Raw genomic sequence first — 9195 nt, forward strand, 5'->3', positions numbered from 1 at the left:
AAATACTCCATTTTACTCATCTTACATATAAAAATGGAAGAAAAGTCTATAACTTTTTCGGACTGCTTAAGTTTCCCACGCAGAGCCTGTGCCTTCACCGTGGGTGTGACCGGGGTTCTCTTGTTCTCCATTTTAGGGATTTACAATGTTCCGAATTGGCTAAACTGTAAACCAGCCTCTGAAAAGTGGGGGAAGATGTAAGGGCGGGTGTAGATTAGGTATGCTCTGGATCTCCAAAACTTTTTCCTCAAAGGGGCACTCGATGCTGGTGGTGCCTGGGAAATAAAAGCATAAATTTGGTATCCCGAAGAGAAATAGAAAGACTTTGAAAGCTAGCTTCGCCAGAAAACACAAACGTCCCTGGGTGGGCTTGAACCACCAACCTTTCGGTTAACAGCCGAACGCGCTAACCGATTGCGCCACAGAGACAGGCGGTGAAGTGCTGTGTAAGCTGTTGGTCAATTGTATTATATACATAATGGTTTCATGTCCCTCAAAATCTAGTTATAATAGAAATGAATACTGGGGACATAATGCACAACATGAGGGCTATCGTTAACCCTGCTGTATATATACTATATACTCTAGTATATTTAAAAGTTGTTAAGTAGTTGTTATGAGTCATCAAAAGGAAAAAATACATTTTAAAATGTTTTTATCTATAGAGATGATGGATGTTCACCAAATTTGTGGTAATCATTTCACAATGTATGTAAGTCAAGTCATTACGCTATGTATCTTATATAACTTTATAACTTATAAAGTGCTGTATCTCATTTCAATCTCAGTAAAACGAGGTGGGGGCGAAGTATACATAATGGTCTCATTGTACAGAGGTACAGAGAAGTGTTCTTTGTGCCCAAGCTAGGGCACCCTCAACTCTTCTGTTTTGCCTAACCTCCCTCCCCGCTCCAGAAGCCTGAGGGCGCGGGAGACATTGAGGCCAAGAGTCGTGTGGGTACCTAAATTTGGGCGATGACTTGGAGCCCGAATGAGTGGAGAACTCCCAGGATCAAACATCAGGTGCCCGGGTGACAACCGCAGCCTCTCTGTTTGAAGTCATCCATTTCCAGTTCTTTGCTCCACTTCATCTGTCCCGCTCCTCGCGAGTCCCTCCAGATCGCGGGGGGCGGGCGGGCTGGCGCGCGCGCGCGCGGTGAAGAACCAGAATCAGCAGTGCCTCCACCGCGCTAACCCCCTGGATGCCTCTAGATGTGATAGCTCCATGGGGGCAGGGACCTTGGGTTTCCTCACAATGCAGCTCCCTCGCTTACAATATTGCCTGGCACTTAGTAGGCGCCCAATAAATGCTCCGTGAAGGAGTCCATTCCGCCGCAGGGGCCTGGAGGGGACAGGAGAAGCGCCAAGAATTTCACCTTGAACTATTAATTTTAGTCCTGGAGAATCCCCTGAATGGGAAAACGTGAAAGCCGGCCATTTTTTTTTTTTTTTAAGATTTTATTTACTTATTCATGAGAGACAGAGAAAGAGAGAGAGAGGGGCAAAGGGAGAAGCAGGCTCCCAAGGAGCAGGGAACCCGATGCGGGGCTCGATCCCATGACCCGAGCCAAAGGCAGACGCTTAACCATCTGAGCCACCCAGGCGCCATTCTTTAATATCTTTATACTGGAAACTGATTTAGAACCAGGTTAAGGTCCGGATCGTGGGAACCTCTAGAGGACAGACACCACTTAGAACGTCACTGAGCTCCCCACCCAGGACAGTGCGGCGGCCTCAGCGTAGGGGACGCGGGTGGGCGCAGGGAGAAAGGTGACGAGGAGAGCTGAAGAGGAGAAGGAAGTGGGTGGGAGTGAGGGCATTCTGGAGTATGAGAACGAGCAAAAAGGGAGGAGGAGTGAAAAGAAAGCTGAGAGACACCAACACTAGCCACTGAAAGAAAAAACAGTTAAAAAAACGTTGAGGCTATTTAGGTCAGTTAATAGGTCTCAACCACAGCGCAGCAGGTTGTCGTTGGCCTGCGCTGATGGTACAGTGGTTAGCAGTCCGCGTTGCGACCCTAGTAACCTTGGCTTTAATACGGCTTATGACGTTATCCAACTCGCTATTTTTCTCTTTAAACAACCCCCGACCCCAGTAAAGCCGGCGGTATGGTGCGATTTCCCTCTATGAAACTGGAGACTGCGAACAGTTGAATCGGGCTCTCGCGCTTCCACGTGGCGGAACTCCCAGCCTCAGCTCACGACAGGGAGCAGAGACCTGCCTAACTTGGGGAAAGGCCGAAATTCGCCCTCAGCCTAGGTCTGCAGCGCACGCAGTGCCCGCCCTCACCCCCTCCCCGAGAGGCGAGGCCGACCCGCTTTGAGGAAAGAAAGAGCGTACACCCGGAACCACTCACTTTAATTTATGGGTAAGACTGAAGAAAAGCACCCAGCATTGCCTTGGAAAGCGAATTCTTGCTACTATTAGGTAGAAGACAAAAATCCCAGCTTTCACATCTAGCTTGTTCAGTCTGTAGTGTATGACTTCTGCAGATGTCTTAATTATCATAGTGAAATGGACCTTATCTTTTGGTACAAATTTTCCATAAATTTTAACGTATATGTAGATTTGTATAGTCACCACCATAATTAGAATACATACAGTTTCATCTCACCAAAAACTTCTTTGTGCTCTCTTGTTACTTTTAGAACTCGCAGCAAACATAAGCCCTTGCAATCACTGATCTGTTCACTATAGTTCTATGTTTCTGAGAATGTCATAAGAAGCATATAGTATGCAGCCTTTTCAGACTGGCTTCTTTTACTCCGAATGGTGAAGTTGGGATTCCTTTAAGTTGTTGTGTACATCAACAATTCCTTTTTATTGCACAGTATTCCATCCAGTGGCTATACCACTGTTTTGTCTATCAGTTAACCCTTTGAACCATATTTGATGATTGTAGCTTCTGCTCTTACAAATATAGTAGCTATGAATGTTCCTGTAGAGATTTTTGTATGAACGTTAGTTTTCATTTCTTTAAGGCAAATTCCTGGCAACCCAAGTATGCTAGATCATATAGTACTTGTATGCTTAACTTTATGAGAAACTGCCTGGTTACTCCTTATCCCAGACACTTGGTACTGTCATTCTAGTAGGTGTGTAATGGTATTTCATTATGGTTTCAATTTGCATTTCCCTAATGTCTAATGATGTTCATGTGCCTATATCCTCTAAGGAAGTCTGTTCATGTCTTTTGTCTACTTTTTCATTATTGTTTGTTTCCTTATTGTTAATTTAAGATTTCTTTATATATTCTTGTCACCAGCCTTTTGTCATATTTGTGATTTGTTAATTTTTTTCTCAATCTGTAACTTTTCATTCTCTTAGCTGTTTTTTTGAAAACATTTTTAATTTCAATGAAGTACAATTTATTTATTTATTTTTCTTTTTTTCTGGATAGAACTTTTGATGACTTACCTAAGAACACTGCCTAACCCCATGTCATGAAGATTTTCTTCTATAAAACATTTACCCTGTGCTCCATTTTGAGTTCATTTTTTTGTATAAACTGTATGGTTTAGGTGAAATTTTTCTTCACATGGATTATGTGAAGAAATTCCAATTATGCCAACACAATTTGTTGAAAAGAAAAAAGTCTTTCTTCACTGAATTGCTTTTACACCTTTGTCAGTAATCAACTGGACATATTTCTGTAGTCCTATTTCTGGCCCCTCTGCTCTGTTTCATTGGTCTGTGTGTCTATCCCTTTGCTTATCCACAATATCTTGTTATCTGAAGCTTTATAGTAAGTCTTAAAATGGGTAGTCTTATTCCTCTAACTTTACGGTACTTATACAAAGTATATTTAGTTCTTCTTAGGTCTCTATCTCTCTGCCATTCCAGACCAACAAAATGAGAATCTGCTTTTATCTACAAACACTTGAAAACTACAAAGACTCTGTGAATAGAAGGAAAAATCATGGTCCTCTTTTCCTATGGTATCTTCTTGGAGTAGATCCAGGCAGGAAGAAGGGGGAGCCCCGAGGGCGGCCGCAGCTGAGGCCCAGAGAATCCCCAGCCAGAATCTCCCTTTCCCGCGGTTTAGGGTTTGCGGAGACGCCCCACACTGAAGTACAAAGTTTAGGACAACTGCGACCCCTACTGGCCTGAACAGAGACTCGGGATTCTCCTGACAGCTGGTGGGAAAGGATCCGAGGAAAATTAAATGAAAGGCACCCAACCTTGTGCTTGGACCCAGGACCCGAAACGTCAGTCTCGCCGCCGCACGACGGAGGTACGAAACACTGTTTCGCACTGACAGCGTTTTCTACCCGTGCAGGCTGGTGGGTGCAGTTACAGGACGCGCGGCGGGACGCCCCTCGCGGTGCAGGATGTAGTGGCCGCAGCCGCCGCCTCTTACCCCGAGGCCCGAGGGGGACCCCGACGAGGGGCGGCACTGGCCCGGTGCCCCGGCTGGGGCCGCAGTGTCGGGGGGAGGGGGGCGCCACTCTGAGACGCGGGCTTCTCGTTCCCCGGTTCCTGAGGAGGAGGAGGCGGCGGCGGAGCGCGGGGGACGCGGCTGCGAGGCGCCCACCGGGGGGCGGGAGGGGCGCGCTACGCCCCCGGAGTTTCCCTCCCCGGGACGGGGACCAGCGGGAGCGGGAAGGCACGTGCCACTCGCTGGGTATTGCAAAGGAGAGTAAAAGGTGGCTGCGGCTGGGCGCACAGGAGGAAGGTTCCACCGAGACTTGAACTCGGATCGCTGGATTCAGAGTCCAGAGTGCTCACCATTACACCATGGAACCACCGGAGGCACGGCGCCCCGACTCTCGGAGGTGTGCACACACCGCCTTCCTCCGCCGGGCTCTTCTCGCCTCAGGGGTTGGAGCTCGGCTCCTCCACCCGCAAGGAGTCGCCGGGCCTCACGTTCTCCCTGCCGCTCGCTGGGCCCGCGTGTCCGGGAACGAGATCAAGTCCGTTTGCGGGTTAGCCACAGGGACTGGCTTTTTAGGCCTCCCCCAGGTGTACCTGCTCTGCCTGGATGACTAGTTTCCTGCCCTGCGGTAAAATTCCTGCCAGAACAAACAAACAAACAAAAACAAACAAACAAACAAAAAAAACCCAAACAAGTGTTCCTTTCCTTCCCTTTGCACTTGTCCTCTTCCCACTGCCCTGGGAGCTCCGGTGATCCTCAGAACGGGACTTGGGTCTTGCCGGGATTCCAGCCCCTCCCATTCCATTCCGGATCCTATTTCCTTGCTGTCTTTCTTGCTGTCTTCCTCACCCCCATTTTCTCTAGCTCCCTGAATCTCTTCCTTTCCTTCTTTCGTGGCTACTGCTCCTTTTCCTTCTCTTCGCTCCCGGTTCTTTAAACCACTGCTCTCCAGGCCAGCGGAGGAATGGGCTACCCAGTCCGAGAGGACGGTGAGGAAGACGTTTCTCTCTGGTCAGGACACTTTGGGGGTCCATGCTGAGGAGGCGGAGTGAGGTGACCCCAGCGGAATGGCTGAGGTTCCACAGCCAGTCCCCAAGGTCTGGGCAGGACGGGCTGCTCCAAGGCGACTCGGTGCCTGGGGCGACCCAAAACAGGCTACGTCGCGTTCCGCAGGCTAAATCTGACCCGCAAAGTTCAGCGGAATTGAGACTCGCGGACTACCTCGTCCTTTGCAAGCCGTTTTAAGTGGAAGGACCACGGCGCCTCCTTGTGGTCCCCTCAGGAACGGCGTCTTGGGGCCCGCATCACCTAGGATGCTGCAACGTCTTGTCCTAAGAAAACCAATCCAACTTCCCAGTTAGACGAAGGTCCACTCAGCCCAGGCGCTTTCCAAGAAATCGCCCCGTCTGTCCTCCTGGTGCTGTCGGGAGCCCGGGAGCCGCGCCCTCTGGGCCTCCTCCTTAGGGGCGATGCCGAGTCCCTGTACGAGGACTTCGGGCTGAGTCTCAGCGCCTCGCCACACTTCATCCTTTTTAGGTGCGTCCAGCGCCGCCTCGCCCCAGGGAGAGCTCCCGGTCCAAAGAGTAAAATCAGACGGCCTTGCCGGCTTCAATCCAGGACAGAGAGTCTTCTCCCTATTATGAATCGGATTCGAACGGAAGCTGTCACGGCCCCTATACCCCACCCCAGGAGCAAGGCTCGCCACCCAGGACCGGCGGTGGTGTGGTCAGGTGTAAGTAGGTGACAGCATTTTCTCCTGGGCTTTTTCCTCGGTGGCTATATCTGCATCTCTCTCTCTCTCTCTCTCTCTCTCTCGTTTTTTCTCTCTTCTCACCTGGTTGTCCCACTCTCACCTTTCTCTCCACCCTTTCGCCCGCTGGCATCCCCACAGGCTGAGGCTGCCTCAAGGTCCTGGGTGGAGAGCTCAATGCAATTCCAGGTGGTGCCCTCTAGACGTTTCCACAATTGGGACATTAACGTGATTCAGCTGCCAATTTTAAAAAACAACCAGTTTTGAAAGTTTCACATCCTCCTATTCTGGGGTTTTTCCAGGACTAAAATCTAATAGCCCACAGTGAAATTTTTGGTCCCTCCCAGCACCATGCAGCGGAATGCATCCTTCGCCGAACATCTATTGGGTGCCTACTGGGTGCTAGGCCCTGCTGTGCACAGGGGCTGCATGGTGAGTAGACCCCAGGTCCTGCCGGGTGGAGCCCCCCTCTGGAGGCACCGAGAGCAGGCAGTAAGTTGGGGGACACAGCGGTTTGTGTCCTTCCCACGGCGCCCATCCTGGCTGTGGAATTCGCGGTGAGCGGGTTGGGTGCCGCCCAGGGAAGAATGGCAAATAGATGACTTCAGCCTATGAGCCTGTGGTCGTCACCTAGAGCAGGGAGGCTTTGGGGGGAGGCCCCTGGGCCTGTCATGGGGCATTGAGTGCTCACTTGCTAGTATCGATGCCCCAAAACTGCCCAGAATCGAGACTCAATGTCTCCAGCGCCAGCAGGTTTTGAATGTGTTTTAAGCAGAGGGTGGAGGGGTTGGGCAGCAAGTTCTCACCCACGGCAACACTGAGATTTTGTAATAACCTGGTCTCAGTCGTATAATCAACGCCTATGGCTGTCAGTGGAAGGGTTAGTGGTTCAAGCCCATCGTCCGAAGTTCTAGTCTTTACTTAAACACATTTTCTGGCTTTCAAATTCTCAAATTTACCAAAGCTTCTCCAGCAGCTTTTATCTTTCAGGCTGAGATCTCACCCAGCCACTGTCAGTCCCCCCACCTCACCCCACATTTTGATTTGCGGGCACAGGTGGGGCAGCAGGGGAGTCTCTGAATTCACCCAGTTCTGCCCTGTCCAGTGGTTTCTCTCCATCCTTAGCAGATGCCGCTGGTCCCTTTGTGCCATCTAGAGCACAAAGGCCACCTTGACCTATCTGATCCGACATCTGGATTCCAGGAGAACTGCCGGGGCCAGAGACTGAAGACACAGGCATCAAAATCACCAACTGGTCAGACTCTAGGTTAGTGAACCTCAGTGCTCAGTATTAACCACATCATTACAGCATGCCGGGAACACTTTGATTTGAGAGGGTCGCATCCTTTCTTTTTTATTATCATTATTATCAATAAACATTATTTTTAAAGAACAATTTGAGTTTACAGATAAATTAATAAATGAGTTCATAGGCACCATGTTCTCCCTCATAGAATTTCCCCTTACATTCTTGCATTACTGTGGTACATTTTTTACAAGTGAGGAAATAATATTGACACAGTATTAACTGCAGCTGGTAGTTTACATTAGAGTTCATTCTTTGTCATACAGTTCTATGGGTTTTGACACCTGCATGTCATGAATCCACCACTACAGTTTCATATAAGATAACTTCACTGTCTAAAAAGTCCCAGTGTTCTGCTTATTTATCCCTCCTCTCATCAGAGACCTATGGCAATCACTCATCTTTTTATTGTCTCTATAGTTTTGCCTTTTCCAGGACATCCTATAGTTAGACTCACACAGTCTGCAGACTTTCCTGTAGGCTTCTTTCACCTAATGCTATGTATTATTAAGGTTCCCGCATGTTTTTCATGGCTTGATAGCTCATTTCTTTTTATTGCTAAATACCATTTTATAGATGTACCACACTTTGTTTATCCAGTCACCTATCGAAGGACATTTTGGTTACTTCCACTTTTTGACAATTATGAATAAATCTGCTAAAAACACTCATCTCCAAGTTTTTGCTTGAATATAAGTTTTCATGTCATTTGGGTAAATATCTAGGGCTGTGATTTCTGGATCAAAGGTAAGAGTATGTTTTGTTTTGTAAGAAACTGCCAAAGCATCTTCTAAAGTGGCTATAAAATTTTGCATTCCCATCACTAATAAATGGGCATTCCTACTCATCTACATCCTTGCCAGGATTTGTTGTTATCAGTGATTGGGATTTTAGCTATTCTAATAAGTGTGTAGTGGTATCTCATTTTTGTTTTGATTTACAATTCTCTACTGACAAATGATTTTGAGCATCTTTCATAGGCTTATTTGCCATCCGTATATCTTTTCTGATGAGGTGTCTGTTTAGATCTTTTGCCCATTTTTAATTGGGTCATTTGCTTTCTTATTGATGAACTTTAAGAATTCTTTGTATATGTATATATATGTATTTTTTAAAGATTTTATTTACTTATTTGACAGAGAGACACAGCAAGAGAGCAAGGGGAGTGGGAGAGGGAGAAACAGGCTTCCCGCTGAGCAGGGAGCCTGATGCAGGGCTCGATCCTAGGACCCTGGGATCGTGACCTGAGCCGAAGGCAAACGCTTAACGACTGAGCCACCCAGGCGCCCTGAGTTCTTTTTATATTTTGGATACCAGTCCTTCATCAGATACACGTTTTGCAAAGATTTTCTCCCAGTCTGTGTCTTGTCTTTAATTGGCTTAGTGGTGTCTTTCATAGAGTGGAAGTGTTTAATTCTATTGAGGTCCAGCTTATCAATTTTTTCTTTCATGGACTGTGCCTTTGGTGTTGTATCTAAGAAGTCATCACCAAACTCAAAGTCACTTAGATTTTCTCCTATGTTATCTTCTAGAAGTTTTATAGTTTTATATGATCTATGATCTAAATTTTGTGAAAAGAATATGGTCTCTGCCTGGAGTTTGTTTGTTTGTTTGTTTGTTTCGCATGTAGATGTCCAGTTGCTCCCGCACTATTTGTTGAAAAGACTATCATTATACATTCGCCATTAAATTGCTTTTGCTCCTTTGTCAAAGATCAGTTGACTCTATTTATGGAGATCTATTTCTGATTCTGTTCCATTGGTC

General features: G+C 47.4%; 2 non-coding genes across 2 annotated transcripts; both read right to left on the reverse strand.

The window, feature by feature from the left end:
- Window positions 1–355: 355 nt before the first annotated feature.
- Window positions 356–429, reverse strand: TRNAN-GUU (transfer RNA asparagine (anticodon GUU)). The gene has a single exon. It is a non-coding gene; the product is annotated as a tRNA-Asn (tRNA).
- Window positions 430–4673: 4244 nt separating this feature from the next.
- TRNAQ-CUG (transfer RNA glutamine (anticodon CUG)) lies at window positions 4674–4745 on the reverse strand. The gene has a single exon. It is a non-coding gene; the product is annotated as a tRNA-Gln (tRNA).
- Window positions 4746–9195: the final 4450 nt, after the last annotated feature.

Source organism: Eumetopias jubatus, unplaced genomic scaffold, assembly GCF_037043125.1.
Source record: "Eumetopias jubatus isolate StellerSeaLion01/CBP00866 unplaced genomic scaffold, mEumJub1_p1.0 scaffold_4, whole genome shotgun sequence".
NCBI lineage: Eukaryota > Metazoa > Chordata > Mammalia > Carnivora > Otariidae > Eumetopias > Eumetopias jubatus.